This window comes from Eurosta solidaginis, chromosome 5, assembly GCF_040869045.1.
Source record: "Eurosta solidaginis isolate ZX-2024a chromosome 5, ASM4086904v1, whole genome shotgun sequence".
Classification (NCBI taxonomy): Eukaryota; Metazoa; Arthropoda; class Insecta; order Diptera; family Tephritidae; genus Eurosta; species Eurosta solidaginis.
Window position 1 is genome coordinate 12242440 of NC_090323.1, and position 19800 is coordinate 12262239.

Consider the following 19800-nt stretch of genomic DNA (forward strand, 5'->3'; position numbering starts at 1 on the left):
ATGAACTCATTTTGTATTCCATGAGACAAATAATGTGCTTGGAGACGATTCTTTTTCGTTTGAGATTCCCTCACCTTCTCCAAATGTTCATGCAATAGGGGGTCATAATTGCTGATCAGTTTCAAAATACTCCAGCGAGCTGCTTCATTTTTAATGGTTTCCGCTAAGAGAATATCCACTGAACTTGCATTTCGAATTCTCATTTCATATTGGCGCCAATCTATATAGCAAGTTTTATGATTTTGACTATTTTCATGTTCAGGAATTTTGTCGTGTAACCTCTTCCAACCTTTTGCTTTAGAATAACCTGAAGATTTTGTCAAAGCTGATGGGGTATTTTCGGAAATTTTGCTGAAAAGCCGGCATGGAAGCAAAAAACCGCTTCTTTTGTTGCACTCGAAACGAGCCAATCACGCTTTACTTTTTCTCCGTTTTTTTTTTAGAGTAGTATGGATTGTGATTTGAAGGAAATGGCGACCACTTAAGTCGTTCGGAAGTCGAAATAAAGTGTGATTTTAAGTTAGTTGAAGCATTTTTGACAGATAGCGCTTATAAAATTGTGTCAAAAACGTTTATCTAACTTAAAATCATCCCTCTCCGCGGTATTATTAAGCGCATTCAAGAAAAATTTTGCATTTCACGATGCATGGAAATTTATACATGAATACCGTTTTTATAAAAAAAAACAAAATTTATGAAACTTTTTGATACCATTTGCCTCCCCCCCACAGCCAAGTTCACGATCCGCCACTGATACCTACTACGTACTATATATAAAGATTTATTAAGAAAGGTTATGTATTGGATTATTTGCCACATTGACGTCAGAAGGAAACATAAACCGATTTCGGCTGCACGTTCGAAAACGCTGTGCTTGACAAGAAAACCTATCTCAAAATTTTTTCATAAGCTCCCTATCTCCGCTTAAAATATGTACATATGTATATAGACTGTATGCTGATATAGAGCATTCTTCAAACAAAATTCTTATTTGAACATCTTGGCGGATTTTGTCTCGCTTTTTTTCGTATCTTGGTTCCAATCAATATTTGGACCTCGACCATCAAGACTACAGTTGCTATAGCATATTTGCTTGTGACCGTTCACCACGTGCTCGATTTGGGTCACCGTTTTATGTATACAAACTTAGCTAAGCAGAAATGTTTAGCTATTCCGATTGCAAGAAGACTAGTCATGGAGTTGAATTTTCTGATTGCAATACCATGACTCCTTCTTTGCCCACCTTAGTGTTAAAGTCGCCAAGCGGAATTTTGATGACATAGCGGAGCCTGCGGTCGTATGTCTCTTCTAGGAGCGCCTATCCAAGGGACGAACCTTAAGTCGATTGGCTTTAGTAATGAACCATTGTACTTGAGTGAACAGTCACCCGCCCACCATAAATTCAAAACCAAGACTTCGCGATTTCATTATTTGCCCCCTTACTTTTCCACAAGACCAGCATATTAGACGTAGCATGGACGGATTTTTGTCTCGCCTCATTCATCGTATTACCTGCAGGGTGATCTGCCCTCACTAGGGAAGTGCTGTCTTCCCCTAAAAGTGTCATGTCCGACACTGCCGGTGCAAGCACTAAAGCCATAGTACTTAAAAAGTTTACAGTTGTTGCCAGCAACAAAGGGAGTTCCAATTTGAGACACTACAACTTAGTTTTTGTGAGAGGGATTGAAAACTGAGCTCATAGTCTGGAGCTGACATCGGGACGTAATAGCTTGCTTATTTAGCATTTAGAGTTTTAAACGGATTTGGCCGTCCACCAATTTGGAGGGGCTCTTGTACTTTTTGCAATTTGACACCAATGGGAAACTTCAAAACATTGCAGATTGCTCTCCACCTAGGACTTTGAAGGCAGTGGCGGCTTCACTATATGCTGCTTCCATAGATGGGCTAGTTAAAAATGCCATCTGAGCTGATACATGTTCACACGCAAGAATCGTTGCTACTTCGATTGCATCTATGTCTCTGCTTTGCAGCTCTATTGGTAATATTGGCTTATGCCTGCGGTTTTCCCAAATTGAAATTCTACGACTGGGCCGTCACCCGCTTCTTTCCGCCTCTTGGACCCAGGTGTTTATTTCGCTCATTTACTTCAATAGTGTCATAACTAAAAAAAACACAATTTTCCAGTAGAGCCATGCAAAGATTTAAGCTGTCATATTTTTATAGCACGTGGTAAATTTTTAATTGACCACAAAGATTTTTTTATACGACATGGATCACGATAATAGGTACGTTTATATGTTATTAACTCAAAGGTCATGTTTTTTGAGTTGTGTCACTATTGAAGTAAATGAGCGATTTGTTTTCTGCCGCCCCCACTTTTTCCCGCTGATAGACTTTTCCTCCACGGACTTTGATCAAGCTTATCTCGCGGATGTTCGCTTCCATTGCTTTACGGTCCTATGCCAGACGCTCGTTCTCCTGGTCAGTTCGGTAAATCATTGCCACCAAGACCTTGGCCTTCAAGGCAAAAATTGAAGCTTATCATAAATGACACAGCACATAAATTGAAATACATCTATTGAGCCAAGCAAGATTATCGGAATTCTAGTTTTGCATTCATATAGCTACTGACTTGCAGATGCATCCACAGTTTATTTGAAGGTTCTATCATTAAGCGTTAAGGCGCTGCGTGAGATATCCGGTTTATCAATAGCTGACGACTGGACCGATTAATGTTTATGTATATCCCTTGAGCCAAACAAAATTTCAAACTTTTTTTGTCACATTATATAGCTTTCTGCTTATAGATTAAGCCGTAATCTGACTTATTGCTCTGTCGTTGACGGTTAAAGCGGTAAATGGGTTAATCGGTTTGTCGATAACTCCTGGCGATTTGTGTATATGTCTTGAATGACAAAGTTTTTGTTTTGCAGTATATAGGTACGCACTTGTACATTAATCCACAGCTATACATAAAGTTCCATCATTAGACCTTCAAGGCAAAAATTGAAATTTATCGGTACACAAAGCCAAGCAAGATTTCCTAAACTCTTGTTGTGCATTATATATAGCAATTTGATCCAAGCACCTATCAATAACGGTTAAAGCGCGACATAAGACATCCGGCTTATCGACAACTACTGACGACTAAACTGATTATTGTATATATCTCTTGAACTACGCAAAATTTTAAAGTTTCTTCTGTTGCGTTATGTAGCAACCTACTTGTAGATTGAGGCACAACGCCATTCAAGGTTCTACCTTTAACGGTAAAAGCGCTAAGTGGGTTAATCCGTTTTTCGATAACTACTGTCGATTTGTGTATTTCTCTTGAACCAAAGCAAATGGCAATGTTTTTGTTTTTGCAATATTTAGGTACGAACATGTAGATTAACCCACACTATAACCTAAACTTCCATCATTAACCCTTCAAGGCAAAATGGGAATTTCTCGGTACACAAATGACCCAGCACCTAAATTGCCTTATATCTCTTCAACCAAGCAAGATTTTTTTTGTGCATTATATACATAGGTACCTATTTGCAGATGACGACACAATTTGACTCAGCGTTCCTATTTGCTTGGTTCACGAGATGGACAGTATTAATCGAAAAATTGATTAATGCAGTTAACGCCTTAACCGCTAACGGTAAAACCTCGAATCAAGTTGCGCCTCAATCTACAAGTAGGTAGCTACATAATGCAAGCAAAAAATTTTTTGAAATATTGTGTGTCTCAAGAGATATACACAATAATCGATTTAGTCGTCAGTAGTTGTCGACAAACCGTATATCTCACGTAGCGCTTGAACCGTTAGTGGCAGGACCTTGGGTCAAATTGCGGATTAAACTATAAGTAGGTAGCTATATAATGTAAAACGTGAGTTCAAAAAATCTTGCTTGGTTCAAGTGATATCTATATTGCAATTTAGGTGCTGGGTCATGTATGTACTGATGAGCTCCAGTTTTCGCCTTGAAGGGTTAACGAGGGAACTTTATACCAAATTGGGGATTAATCTTCAAGTACCTAGGTAACTATTTAGTTCAACAGAAACGTTTATAGAGTCTTTCTTGGTTGAAGAGATATATAGGATAATTTAGGCTCTGGGTCATTTTTGTGTAGCGATAAGTTCCCATTTTGCCATGAAGGGAATGAAAGAAGTTTATTTCAAATATCAAATTAATCTACAAAGAGGTGCCTATATATTGCAAAAACGAAAACTTTGTCAGTCCGCTTGGTTCAAGAGACATACAGATTTACTGTAGTTATCGAAAACCGATTAATCCACTTAGCGCCTTAACCGTCTATGATAGAACATTGAATCAAATTCTGGATTAGACTACAAGTAAGTGGGTATGTAGTGCAATTTAATAGTTTAACAAATTTTGCTTGGTTGTGTGCTGGGTAATTTTTGTAACGATGAATTACCATTTTTGCCTTGAAAAGTTATGGCTGGAACTTTATATCAAAATGTGGGTTAGTCTACAATTGGGTACCTACAAATTGCAAAAATAAAAACTTTGTCATTTTTCTTGGTAAAAGAGAGAGGTATACACAAATCAACAGAAGTTATCGATAAACGCATTAGCCCACGTAGAGCCTTAAGCTTCAGTGATGTATACATAGGTATTAGAGGTTTACGTCGATCACTTTATCGGCGGCGCCGACGTACGCCGGTGTTCTTATTTTAAACAGCAGATCGTTCAAAAATTTTCAGGAGTATCTCCTTGCGGAGGGATTGTCCCTAGTTCACTTACTCTAGAGAGGCTTCGAACCTAACCCCGGTCTTTCGAATTGGTACTGCTGCGTCTGCTGAGAATAAATAGAGATACATAAAATGGCCATACTTTTGCCTGTATATCTCGCGCAAAGCACAGTTTCACCTGGGATTAACTCGTAATAAACGTCGCGAACACAACTTCTTTAAATCATTTGTGGCTCCATAAAGGCGACTTACGTTTGCTATTAATGGTCTATTAATACTCATGACTCTCGTGGCACCGGGCGTCTCCAGTTTTTTCGGCTGTTTTTAAGAGCTACAATTCCCGTTGTGCGAACAATAGCAATCCCGACCACCAGTCGCTACCACGCATGCTGACCCTCACACTATATGTCAGCACATAAGCTATAGGACTGCGGATTCGAACTCATATCTTCGTCGACGTCACTTTCCTAGAAGTTCTAGGTGTAGCTCCGAAGACTTCTAACGGATGGTTCTGTCGCGCTATGCTGCCGAGCTACACCAGAGAAACACCTTGAAATGTTAGGGATTGACTATTCGGCCAAGGATGCCGCCCTCGAAATCATAAGCAGTCTAAGTGGTTGTCATTGCATAACTCATGGGTGAAAATTGTATAATCCTCGGCGCATCTACATAATTAAAATTTCACAAGAACTCTGGATAAAATCTTTAAAATGGAGACCAAAATCTGCAGACGTTTGTGTTCACAACATTGATTTCAATAGTCTTCGTTAAATCAAAAAAAATATTTTAGAATGAAAGTCGACGGATTTTAAGTTGAAAGATGTTAACTGCTGTTTTCCGGCCTTGTGATATAAGAGCTTATTTTGGATGACCGCGTAGGTTCAGTTTTCAGACTAGTTCGACTGTCCACTACGTTAGGGTAGTAGCACACACGGTCATTAGTTCGACTGTCTTGGGAAAGCTTTTCCTTCACCACTTTGAGTGTTGTTGCGAAGGACAAAGCCTCACCTGGTAAATATATGTGCCTACGTATTCACATTTGTAAAAGGAGCCGTAACGTGTAGGTGACATTTAAACTTGGTTGATAGGCTATAATCAATGTTTTGGATAGGGCCGCCAGCTTTATGTTAAACCGGGAGACTTGGGTGTTGAAATATGAAGTGTGTTATGGATTCGCATTTTCGGTGGAAGTAGTAAGGAAGGCGGTCGGCATGATGTGGTGGTGCACATTGGCTAGTCATTGTCGGCTGAGGCGGGTCCTTGCCAACCTTACTGTTCCTGCGCCATAAACAGAAAAAGTTCCTATCATGCCTTAAAAAACTCAGCTTTCAGATTCAAAAAACCTGACAGAAGCGCAGAGACCGACTCAAAACGCTTGAAATTCAAAGAAAACGACATCCGGCAGAACCGGATGCCACGGACGGACCATTAAACATTTAAAATTTAAATTCAAAAAAAAAACGAAAATTTAAAAAAAAAACTGTTCCAAAAAAAACTAACCGAACCGGAAACGACCGGTTACTAACTGCTGAAATTAAAAAAACGCTAAAAAGTAAAATAAAAAGGTGAAAAACAAAAAGAAGAAGAAAAGGGCCGAATATATCTTGGGGGCGCCGCGGGTGTTGTTGCGACGCCCGGTGCTATGTCCCACCCTCAAAATCCACGGCCACCGACGCACCTAAAATTTCGGTGGCCCCTTACCTGCTAACCCTACGTGCCTTCTAAATAAATGGCGACGCCAGCATTCCCATTTTAAATACTAATTTATTTACAATTCATTTCTATTAACGTATGTAAGCAACAAAAAAATAAAATAATGCCGGTTTCTTAACCAGGGCTACAGCATTGTTGAACTACGAATAGCTAATTACACTATGAAAATGTAGGTAAGTGTGTGTAGTGTATGAAGTGAGAGAAAAAAAAAAATGATCCAACAAATCACACCAAAATTGAAACGAAATCTAATATGAATACTTAAGTCTGACTAACCTTGTTCTATTGGGGGTTCTTTTCTTTTCTCTTACTTTTGCTCGTAATATTTTAAATTATACAATTATTCATGTCTCCCCTTTTTTTTATAATCGTTATAAACGCTATGTGTGAGAAAAATATGTAATTAAATGTACTTATTATGTATTGTAAATATACTACCTACAAAGTAAGAATTTGGTTGAATTTTTTTTCTTTTTCATTCACAAAACATATTTTAAGACTATAAAGTTTGGATACAAATTTCGATATTTGGGGCTCTCTTACAAAATTATTATGTGGTCGTAGTAGAACTTACTTTTGAGTGTTACTAAATATCAATTTGGTATAATGCGCATAGTATAATGATAATAATACCTAATATGTACTAATAAGAGTATTTACAAAAGCCATAAAGATGAAATTGCGATAGCAATATGTATTACGTGCACGTAGATTACTTTCGTCTTGTTGTTCAAAAGATATTGCCCGCAATATGGATTCATATGTATATATATATATATATATATATATATTGCATTTGTAAGATATAAGAAAAAAAATTTAATTCAAAATCCTTTTGCCAATTCGTGCACAATCGACGAATGGCTGCTGTCGCAAAAAAAAATTTCTTTAAATTTATCGCTAAAATGTTTCACGTGATAGAGACGGCTTATTATCAATAAAATTTATAATATTTATAACTTCAAACATTTTAAAGCGACAAAATATATTATTAAAATGATAAAAAAAAAAAGATGTATGCCATTTTTGTAAAGCTAATAAACGAAGAAAACAATTTTATATATGTAAATTTAAAAACTAATTTTAAATACAACTTTAGATTGGCGTTTCAAGCGCCATTTTTTCTGTTTTTTCATTCAAATCAAAATTTTGTATTTTCTTTATTTTTTTTGGAACGAACTCACCCAAGTCAGGTTGCAGGCCATTGGTGTTGGCTCTGCCGTTGTCGTTGTCGTTGCAGGTTGGTGTTCGTACTGTTGGTGGTTGTTGCGCTCTGGTCCGAGGTAATCGAATGAACCTGGTGGCGGTAAAGCTTCGTGCTGACCTTTACGATCTGAATGACTTGGTAATTTTGGCGTTAATTGTATTACGCGGCAGCGTACTGCTGGCCCTGGAGGCGGAATTGGTGTCGGACGCTTTTTCCAAAGGTGGTAGTGTACCTCGTAAACGTAGAGAAAGGGGTTTATTCTCGGATACCAATGGTTCTCATCAACAATTAGTTTAGTGCCGTCCGAATCCGAATCGGAATCACTAGAACTTTCCTCACTAAGTGTGACTGTGAAACGCCGACCTACTTCACTGGATATTATATACGTTGAGCTTGCGTCAACACGACACCACCGTGATAAGGTTTACTACCACCTGTTTGTTCTTCTAGTAGTTGGGATAAGGAATCGGCCTGCAATTCCTCGTTGCAGTCTTTTGGTTCTTCCACAATGCTCGCTTGAATACGTGCACAGCCGGCTAGGGTGTTTGGCGATTAGTTAAATATACGTGGGGATGTGCAGTTGATGTAGCAATAGTGCTAATAAAGCAGTTGGCGCCTTACTGTTGAAGTTGTGCCAACAGATGTTACACGATCCTTTTTTTTCTATCGCCGGGCCGCCACAAATTTAGCTGCAGTAAAATCACAATTCTTCTTCCTTTTCTTCTTGCCGGAAACTCATGGCAATTTTCGCGAGTGATCGCCGGTCTGTTTTTTCTTGTTTTCGATACTTTTGTATCGAAACTTTCGCCCCATCGCCAGTCACTAGGTGTGTTCACGCGAACACGCTCCCAAGTGGACCGTAACCGTAGACCATAACAGCAGACCGTAACAAGTGTGAAAATCAAAATTAACATTTCAGACGCTATTGTGTAGTTTCGCAAATAAACAACAGATGTTTGAATGCAAGACTTAGTGATTTTTCAAACCCTTCTCAACGTACATATATCCTCAACTTAAGTATGAGGTAAGAATCATTTCAAAGAAGTGTTTATGCCCCTAGAAGGTTAGGTTAGGTTAGAGTGGCCACCGGTGCGAGCACCAGTGCACTTAGGCCTAAAAGGTCCCATTGTGATACCACGTGGATCTCTCCCCTACTCAAACCAACCGGTCGATTCAGCGAATATCAGGAGTTTCTTAGGTTCCAACTTAGCCAGATCACAAAGATCGTCAAAGAAGGGAGATCCCAGAGATTTCTTTCTCTCGCGCCAAAGCGTAGGACAGTCGCACAAAAAATGCTTAACTGTTTCTATCTACTATTCGTCTTTGCAGCTCCTGCAGTAATCATTATAAGGAGCATCCAGCCGTTGTGCATGCTATCTGGCCAGTAATAAATCCAACCACCAGAGATATGTCCCCCCCCCCCCCCCTTCCAAGAAGAAGGGGACTTCTTGTTCGTCTCGCATCCCATTCAGGCTACACGAGCTAAATGTGGTAGCAGGATTCGAGATTGCTCCATCTCACACCCGCTTCACTAAGGAAAATTCCTTTCAAAGTGAGCTTACAGGTAGCGAGCAGCATGATCAATCCCTTCCGAAAGCGGAACGCAAGTTCGTCCGCCATCTCATTGCCCGGTATTTCGGAGTGTCCAGGCACCCATACCCTAAGGGCAGTTTGCTCAGTGATAGCGATTTGCGGAACTTCTCTACTGTCCTGGACTTACATGTGACCGATCCAAGCGCTTTTAGTGCAGCCTGGCTGTCAGAGTAAATACAAATTTTATTACAGTCGTGAACAGCATTCCTCAGGTGATCAGCGGCCTCATTTATAGCAACCACCTCGGCCTGAAAGACGCTGCAATGATCGGGTAAGCTAAAGGATAGATTCCACCCTAGTTGAGGTGCAAAGACCCCGAAGAACCTACTAAAGGATTTTGCATCACTGATTTCGCTTACTCTTTCAGCCAATCGCAATGTAAATTTTTTTTTAAATCGGCACCTTTTTTGGGTAATTTGCTTTTTTTTAACAACTTGAGGACAATTTGAAAACATGTTCGCCTTGGGTAATTTTATTTGAACTCATTGTTCATTATAAATTTTTTTTTTATATTCAAAGTGAGCATATAAGTTTTTTTATAAAACTTTTCTTTTAGTGGTTTGTTTGAATAACTTGGTGAATTGGGTGATGCAAAGTCGATGTTAAGCTGACATCGAAAACGCTTGTTTTTTTAAATAACTTTTGAACAGTCGCAATTAGTTTCTTATAACTGACAGTGATGCGCATCCCTTGATACCACTTTCGACCATATCCGACCAATTTTGGACTTGAACAATAAATGGCCTAAAGAGTCTTAAACGAGTAGAAAATACCCTGCAAAAATCATTGGATCATGTGGTCCACTGGAGTACTTACCATTATACTCCACTGTAATGCAGCAATGGACCAACTCATGTTTCTACACGAACATATTGTAAGCCGAGCATTGCTCGTTTTTACGATTGTAATCACTACACGATGTTTATTGGGCTGTGGGTACTTCATGGATTACTCTGATGTAATGCGGAGCTGGAGTATATGGTCCAGTCCTGGGACATCGGAATGTTAATTGGACCATATTTTTTGTATGAATTGTGGTTAATTTTGGAGCACTCGGTTGGTCCATAGCGAGTAGTCCATACATGCGTGCATGGAGTACTCGCGATTTTTGCAAGGATATAGTAACGCGTCGGACGCCGCCGCCGCCGCCGCGCCGATATTTTTGACATTCGGCGGCTGCGTGCGAAAAACGACCAAAATCGGCGTTAGCGGCGGCGTTTATCGGCGACGTATATGTCTAATAGGTATGTACCTACTTGTAAATTAATCCACAATTTGATATAAGTTCTATCATTAACCCTGCAAGGCAAAAAGGGAAATTTATCGGTACACAAATGACCCAACACCCAAATTTCCTTATGCCTATGTATGAGGTACCTATTTCGTTTATTATTTTTCACGCAAATACACGGAACCGTTTTCTGCGATTTTCGCCTTAGGTCACAAAATAATTGTTACCGAAATATCAAACTTGACAATATGTAAAGAACGAAGAAATGTTTACAATGGGGCAAATTTGTGCATAATGTCTACAAAAAATGGAAATATTTTAGATATTGTCCGACTTTTAGAATACATATATGAAGTAGATCTTACATCTAATAAAAGCGTTACTTCTTACTTAATCACTTAACCGTCTAAACGGTTATGGCCGTCCAACAAGGCGCGCTCCGCCAACCGGCGCCAATTGGTCACACCAAGAGAGTTTAAATCGTTTTCCACTTGGTCCTTCCAATGGAGTGGGGGCCGCCCTCTACCTCTGCTTCCATAGGCGGTTTCCGATAGAAACACTTTCTTGGTCGGAGCATCATTTTTCATTAGCATAACATGGCCTAGCCAGCGCAGCCGCTGCGTTTTAATTCGCTGGACTATGTGGATGTCTGCGTATAGCTCGTACAGGTCATCATTAAATCTTCTTCGGTACTCGCCATCGCCAACGCGTAGAGGTCCATAAATCTTTCGAAGAACTTTTCTCTCGAACACTCCCAAAGCCGCTTCATCTGCTGTTGTCATGGTCCATGCTTCTGCCCCATATAGCAGGACGGGTACGATAAGTGACTTGTAGAACTTTAATAAAAGCGTTAACCCTCCATTATTTTGGAAAAACATAATCTATAAATAAGTAGGCCCAACATAGAAATATTCTATAACATTATAAATTCCCCCATTATTTACAATCATATGAATAGTCAACAATTTTATTTGTCATTAATTCAAACTACAAACTACAACGCCATGCAGGGACGGAAAATAATAATTATTTTATTTTTCGGAGTCGAAAAAGTTCGGCTCAAAAAATTGTCCTAGGTGAAAATGTTTGAGTTCTCAAGAATGCCTATAGCAATATCATGTCGAATCATGCATTCTTTTTATTTTTCGAACTTTTTCCTTAAAAGTACACATATAACAGTAAAATCTGTATTTTTATTTTTTGAGTCCGATAGAACTAGTTAAACTCGGACTTTTAAAAATAAAAGTCCGGAAACAAAAGTTAAATCCGGCTTATCCGAAATAATTGTTTTTAATTCGGATAAGCGGTTTCTTTGTTATCAAACCGGACTTTTATTTTGGCCTTAAAAAATAAATGTCCGCATTTAACTTTTATTTCCGGACTTTTATTTTTAAAAGTCCGAGTTTAACTAGTTCTATCGGACTCAGGTAATAAAAATCCGAAAATAATTTTTATCTTGATCCAAATATATTAAAAGTCCAAAATTAATAGTTTTGCAAGGAATTATATTATAAAAGAAATAAGAATTTCCGCCCCTGACGCCATGTTAGTGCATTCATAAAACCAAACACAAACTCATACGAACTCATAAATGCAGCAATGAGAATTAATTTGGCGATTCATAGTGGGTGTGCGCATGAAAAATCAATCAACTGTGGCGCAACCGAAATGAACGTCAGTAAACTACGCCAAAAAAACTATCTAACAAATCACATGAACAAACGGCAAAAAGCCAACAAACAAAATTGAAAAAATAACATTGATTATTGCAAAAATTTCAGCGACTATGATTTCTGCTTCCGTTGTGTAACTAACAAAAATTAATAAAAAAAAAGAACCTGAAAAACTCTGCTCTATTTGTTATTACATATCTCCCTGCATATTTGCACTACACAACCCACAGCGAGCAACCATCGCTAAATACAGCATTTCCCCTCATTTGTAACGTAGCCACGCCTAGGAGCGCAGTGCAAAGTAAATAAACTCACACAAACGTACCGTCGTGCTGCAGCTTTTGAGTTCATCTGTCTCATATCTCTTTTGCACTCTTGTGTTTGTACGCTGTGATTGGTTGTTGCTTATAAACTGGTTCTTGCATTAATTCAAAGATGAAGGAAGCACTCATACTCACACTTTTGACTAGCATACGCAAACGAGAGAGAAGGAGTAAATTTGCGTTTACTTTGTTGAGTGCATGAAGCACCATTTCGGTCACACCTGTGCAGATTACACGAATAGGTGCTGCTGCTGTTATACGTTGTATTTGTATGCATGTATATAAAGTAAAGATACTTGAATATATAAAGTGGCTACCGCTTCGTTGCTCCTACAAAGATGGTAGCTCGTTCGTATATATTTCCACTTGCTTCCAGTAGATTTAAAGAAGTCAAGAGTTTTTCTGTGAATGCTTATACGCATGTATGTTGGTAAATTTTGTTGTTTTTGTTGCTGACAATCGTCTTCATTTATTGCGCTGCATTGAGTTTGATATGTGACAGCTCCACAATGTTGGCGACTGCATTGTTGTAGTGGGTACAAAAAGATGACGTTGACTCTTGATTTAATGCAGAGAAGGCGTGAAGAGCCTGTAGTGCTTGCATATTCATGTTTGCGTTCATAACTCATACATACTAACAAAATTAGTTAGGTATGTACATACCATAGTGTGACTATATGCTGGTAGGTAGGTAGGTATCTACTTAAAAGGGGTGAGCTTGAGTGGTTTTTGTTGTGCGCTCACATAAAAGTCAGTAAATTTAATTAAATGATGAATTGTTTAAGAGAGTTATTCAAAAACTATTTGCTGTAAAAATTAAAAATATGAAGACTATGGACACAAGCAGGGATTGCAAATAACTTTTAATGGTCAATTATTACGCTAACTAGATATCAATAAATGAACTAATTTTTTATTTTACTCACTATAAAAATCGAAAGAAATAATTTGCCGAGTTTTTGTTTTGCTCAGAAAACAATGGTTATTTTTTAAGTCCTTTTTTTAATAAAAATGGAAGCTCCTAAGGAAAAAAAAACAAAAGAATCGAAAATTCTAATTTCTAAGCGTATTTTGTTTTTTTGTTGCAAAAATAGATATAAAAAGGGGAATCCCCAATTTATTCATGTTACGCTCGGTAGTCATTCCATTTTTGTCGCGGTTCTGTACAGTTTTTGTGTGAAATTCGATACGCGTGCACGTGTTTTGGCAATGTTTGTTGAAAAGTAAAAGTAAATCGCTGAAATGCCAAATAATGGTAAGAAAAATATTTTGTCTTTGGAAAGCATAGCTCAGATGTTGGAAACGCTTGACAAAGGTGTTCAAGGGAAGCGGTTAGCCCTAGAATTTGATGTGGCGCCGCGCCATCTGCAATCAGCTATATCAAATCGGATAAATCACCAATCTTAAACGCTGTTTTCAATACCTATCATGAGGCTAAAAAAAATCATTGCACATCGCTGAATATTATGAAGTTTTTGATTCATTTTTGGCTTTTTTAATGTATTTCTATCGATTTTTATGTATTTTTAATGAAAAAATGAGAATTTATCGGTACACAAATGACCCCACACAAAAATTCACCTATATCTCTTGAACCAAACGAGATTTTATTAACTTTTTTCATGTTGTATATCTTGTACCCACATGTATGTAGATTCATCTACAATTTGATATAAAGTTCCATCATTAACCCTTCAAGGCAAAAGTGAAAATTTAACAGTACACAAATGACCCGGCATTTAACTTCACTATATCTCTTGAACCAAGCAAGATTTTCTAAACTCTTGTTTTAAATTATATATTAATTCACAATTTTATTCAAGATTATATCATAAACGGTTCAATTTCTACGTGCGATTTATCAGTTGATCCATTCTTGCTGATTACCAACAGGTTTTTATGTATATTTCTTGAGTCAAACAAGATTGTCGAAATTCTTGTTTTGCATCATACAGCAAACTACCTGCAGATTATTTCACAATTTGATTCAAAGTTCTATTATTAACGGTTGAGGCGCTAAGTGGATTTATCGGTTTTCCGATAATTACTGTTCCTTGGTGTATATCTCTTTAACCAGGCAAAGTGTAAAACTTTTTTTCTGCAACATATAGGTATCTTCTTGAGGATTAATCCACAAATTGATATAAAGTTCCGTCTTTAAGCCTTCAAGGCGAAAACGGAATTTATCGGTACATAAATGGTCCAGCACCAAAGCTCTAGAACCACTCAATATTTTCAAAAACTTGTCTACGTATTATATAGCCACCTATAAGTAGATTAAGACATGATTTGAGTCAAGGTCACATCGCTAACGGCTCGAGAGATGGACAGTAATAATCGAAAAACCGATTAATGCACTTGGCGCCTTAACGGTTAAAGCTAGAACCATGAGTCATACTTTTTCTTAACCTACAAGTGTGTAGCTATATAGTGAAATAAAAAAAATTTTAATTTTTACTTGGTTCAAGAAAGATACACAAAAAGCTGTTGTTAGTCCGCATTGATCGATCAATCGGTAAGTCGCTCAAAAAATTTGAACCGGTAATGATAGAACCTCGAATCAAATTTTGAATTAATCTACAAGTAAGTTGCTATATAATGCAAGACGAGAATTTAGAAAATCTGTCTTTTTTCAAGATACATAGTCCGATTTAGTTGCTGGGTCATTTGTGTACCAATAAATTCCAATTTTCGCCTTGAAGGGTTAACGATGGAAATTTATTTCAAGTTGAAGATAAATCTACAAATATGCAACTATATAAGGCAAACTTTTTTTTTTTGAAAATCTTGCTTGGTTTAAGAGATATGGGCCGATTTAGGTGATGGGTCATTTGTGTACCGATAAATTCCAGTTTTCGCCTTGAAGGGTTAATGATAGAACCTTATATCAAATAGTAAATTAAACCGCAAGGTCGTAGCTACATATTGTAAAAACAAAAACCTTGTTATTTGGCTTGGTTCAAGAGATATACGCAATAATCGGCCTGTCGACAACTACTAACGACCAAACCGATTATTGTGTATATTTCTTGAACCAAGAACAACTTCAACATTTTTTTTATTTCATTACATAGCTACTCACTTGTAGGCTAAGAAAAAATTTGGCTCATGGTTCTATCATTAACGGTTAAGGCACTAAGTGCATTAATCGGTATTTCGATTATTACCGTCCATCTCTCGAGCCGTTAACGATGCAACCTTGAATCAAATCGTATCTTAATCTACTAATAGGTGGCTATATAATACGAAAAAAAATCTTGATTGGTTATAGAGATTTGGTGCTGGGCCATTTGTGTACCGATAAATTCCGTTTTCGCCTTGAAGGGTTGGTTAATGATGTAACTTTATATCAAATTGTGGATTAATCGACAAGTAAGTAGCTGCAACAAACAAAATTTACAAACTTTGCTTAGTTATATACACAAATTGACAGTCACTGTCGATGAACCGATTAACCCTTGTAGCGCCACAGAAACAATCACTGTCTATCTGTATTCATGAATGGGTTTGCCATAAATTAACGTCCACAGTACAGAAAATTCATAATTTCACTGGCGGTAAATTTTTTCCATTCGCATCTACCACGATCGCTTTTATTACCAGGCACGCAGAACTACAGGCGCGGGAACTTAACTTGCTGTTAAATTATCTCATCCATGAAAACAAACATTGCATACTTTTAGGCAGATATCATATATTTCAAAGCCAAGTCAGATATTTGAGCGGAAGTGCATACACACAAGTTAACATCTGCAGCCTATAAGTATGCAATGCCCGTTTTAATGAGTTACAGGAAACAAACAAATTTGTACACACACACACCCACATGTATTAGTGAGTGGCGTCCGCTTATGCAGTTCTGCGCGCCTGGTATTTTTTGATATTTGTGATCGCTGTAGACAAAAAAAGAGAATCGAAAAAAATTGCCGCCAGGGATATGATGAGTTGATGTGATGATATTCTGACGTCGATATGGTTATAGTTGGTAAAGATACTTAGCAGAGATTCTGAGTTCAATTTCCAGTTATGGAGGATTTAAAAAACCACAGAGTTGGAAAAAACTAGACATTATGAGGGATCTTCTCTTCCAGCAGTGCAATATAATTATCGTGATTACCTACAGTATTTAAGCCAACGGACATGATGGTATTACTGGAGTGTGTGTAGATACTGCTTGGGGCTCCGTTTATGAACTCACGCCAATTCCTTACGATTCCATAACACCATTGCATTTAATGAGGAGTTTCTTAAGGCTATGGAGCATTGCTTGCAGACAATAGAGATGAACTTGCAGAACAGTTGAACGGGTTTCTCTTGGAGAGTATGTGACACACTACCTTCCTAAGGTATTTTTAATTAATTCTCAAGACCAAGAACTGCTTATATTGTATTTCATTGGAGTTTACGCAGAAGCTTAAAGGGCAAGATCATTAACTGTTCAAAAGATTGTGAAGCATTTATTTACTAGTGTCATAGCTTAAAGCTAGTCTAGTTTAATTTTTAAAACTAACTTACCTCCAGACTTTTGAATTGAAAATAAAAACGAAAGACAATTTGCAAAAAAATTTTAATTTGAATGCCTTTTTAAGCTTTTATTTATTTACTTGTTTTTATATTTTTTTTTAATGTACGTATGCATTTGTGTAATTTTAGCTTGCTCGTGTAACATTTTTCGCAATTTTTTAATTTATCAACTGCATATTGCTGTTGTTGTATTTCAATACGCTTACATCTAAGAAAATTCATGATATGCAAATTTTTATGTTTGATGTAAATTTTTGTTTTTGTATTTATGGTATACATAATTATAATTAATAAATCGTATATTTATGTAAAAATGTATGTATAGTAAATGGTATGCAATAAGTGTATGTATGTATGTATATAATGTAATCAATAATTGTTATTATATATTTTTTTTGTATGTATGTAAGTTTGCATGTATTACACCTAAAAATACAAATTGCCAAATGAATAATAATTGTTTTTAGTTTTTACTGAATGTTTTATATCTGTATGTAAATGTATATTTTTATGTCTACTTTACAAATCGGGGATTAGAGAGCGCATGATTTATATTTATGAGTTATTTAAATGTACTTAAATTTTTTCATTACTTTTTGCTGGTTTTTAATATTGTTTGACTTTATATTTTCTGTTATTTTTGCTTTACCAAATTTTTATGTACTTTGTAATTATTTAGTTTTGGTTTTTAGAATTTGGTTTTCATATTATTTTTTACTATTTGTTATTTTTTTTTCTTTATTAGCCTTTTAATGATTTAATTATTATTTTTTGTTTAATTTTTGTATTATTATTATTTTTTTTTATGTTATTAATTTTTTTCCGTACTATTTTATTGTTTCATTATTATTGTTATTATTTAATTTTTGTATTATTTAATTTTTATTATTTATTTTTATAATATTCATTAATTTCTAGTATTTTTTTTTTATTTTTTAATAATTTTATTTTTTAATTATTATTGTTATTACATATTCTCAGAGCGCAATAAAAATCTCTAAACTTAACTATTTTTGCATATCACTCGAAAAAAAACTTGAAATGGAACTAAAAAAAAAAAAAACAAGTAAGGAAGGCTAAGTTCGGGTGTAACCGAACATTATATACTCAGCTGCCAAATTACAGATTGCAAAACTTTTGAATTACCTTCTTTTAAAAGTGGGCGGTGCCACGCTCATTGTCCAACATTTTACTAATTTTTTATTCTGCGTCATAAGATCAACCCACCTACCAAGTTTTATCGCTTTATTCGTCTTTGGTAATGAATTATCGCACTTTTTCGGTTTTTCTAAATTTTGGATATCGAAAAAGTGGGCGTGGTTATAGTCCGATTTCGTTAATTTTAAATAGCGATCTGAGATGAGTGCCCAGGAACTTACATACCAAATTTCATTAAGATACCTCAAAATTTACTCAAGTTATTGTGTTCACGGGCATGCGGACTGACGGACAGACATGGCTAAATGAATTTCTTTTTTCACCCAGATCATTTTGATATATAGAAGTCTATATCTATCTCGATTAGTTTATGCCGTTACGGGGTACCGTTCTGCGAACAAAATTAATATACTATGTGAGCTCTGCTCAGCTGAGTATAAAAATAGTTACCTATTAAAAAGCTATATCGATAATAATATTACAACTGTTACGATCCCTGGAAACAAGAAATGTGCATAAGTTTAAAGAGGAATCAAAAGCATATTGTAGCGCTGACAAGAAAGAAAAAGTAAATAGTTTTGTAATAACCCATAATTTAATATGATACCTACCAATACCTGCCAAACAAGCGGAATTCCGGAATATCAAAGAATTAACGCAATAAGCGGACGCATTGGCACGAACTTTTAAAAGCTTAGAAAGTCAAACGGTCTTTTAGTTTATAAACTCTTCGATAGTCCGCAATCGGTGTTTCACCTCATTTACGACTAAATACGGCCCAAGTTATCCACCCTACCTGTCTGTCGTTTTTTTTTCGTGCCAGATTGCTTTGCAGTATAGCATTTGCATTACCGCCCGTAGAGGTACCTGCTCGAGCACCATTTCATAGTTGTCGCTCATCATAAGCATGGGACTCAGTTATTCAGCCAATCCTTAGCCGAATAGGTAGAAGCTACAGGATTCCATTTCCTATACTATACACAAACACCCAGCTATGTAAAATTTAGGTAGGTAAATTGAAGGGAGAATTGTCAGTTGATGATATAGTGCGAGGCCCCTGGGCATTACGCTACCGACTGCCGTACACCTAAAAAATACTAGGTGTGACGTTCAATCAGAACCTATATTTTGGCGAGCATGCAGCCGCAATTGTACCTAAAGTTAGGATCCGTAACAGAAACCTCAAGTCCCTCGCTAGCAGCACTTGGGCAAAAGACAAATAAACGCTCATAGCCACTTATAAAGCAATTGGCCAGCCGTTTCTATGACACGCGTCTACGATGTGGTCGCTGAATGTGAAATAAAAACATTGAGGGAAACTGCAAGGCCGCTCACAACTTAAACGGGTTGTCTTCTTATGTCACCAGGTTTTCTCGAACTCCCGTCAGAGGCTATTAATGATAATTTGTGAGTGATCGCACTTATTGTATGGGGGGAAGTGCTGTTACAACAACACCAGCATAACACTCCCAAAAATCTTTTGGAAATGTCCTTATCGTTATAACAACAATAAGATTCCATGTGATGTGGTCAACAGTTTCCTCCACAAAGCTTTGGAGTAAACAGTGGCTCCCAAGTATTTGACTTAAGTCACAGTTTTAAATAATCCGTTGTCTGTCCCCTTTTGAGGTTTCGACTTTCTAGGCGCGAAGTAGAGCATATGTACACGTTCCGTTCCTGGGCTGCAGAACTCTCAGGTGCTCATCTTATAT

General features: G+C 36.9%; 1 pseudogene; it reads right to left on the minus strand.

Moving 5' to 3' along the window:
• Positions 1-19800, minus strand: part of LOC137254114 (zinc finger MYM-type protein 1-like) — a 74984-nt pseudogene that overhangs the window by 34382 nt on the left and 20802 nt on the right.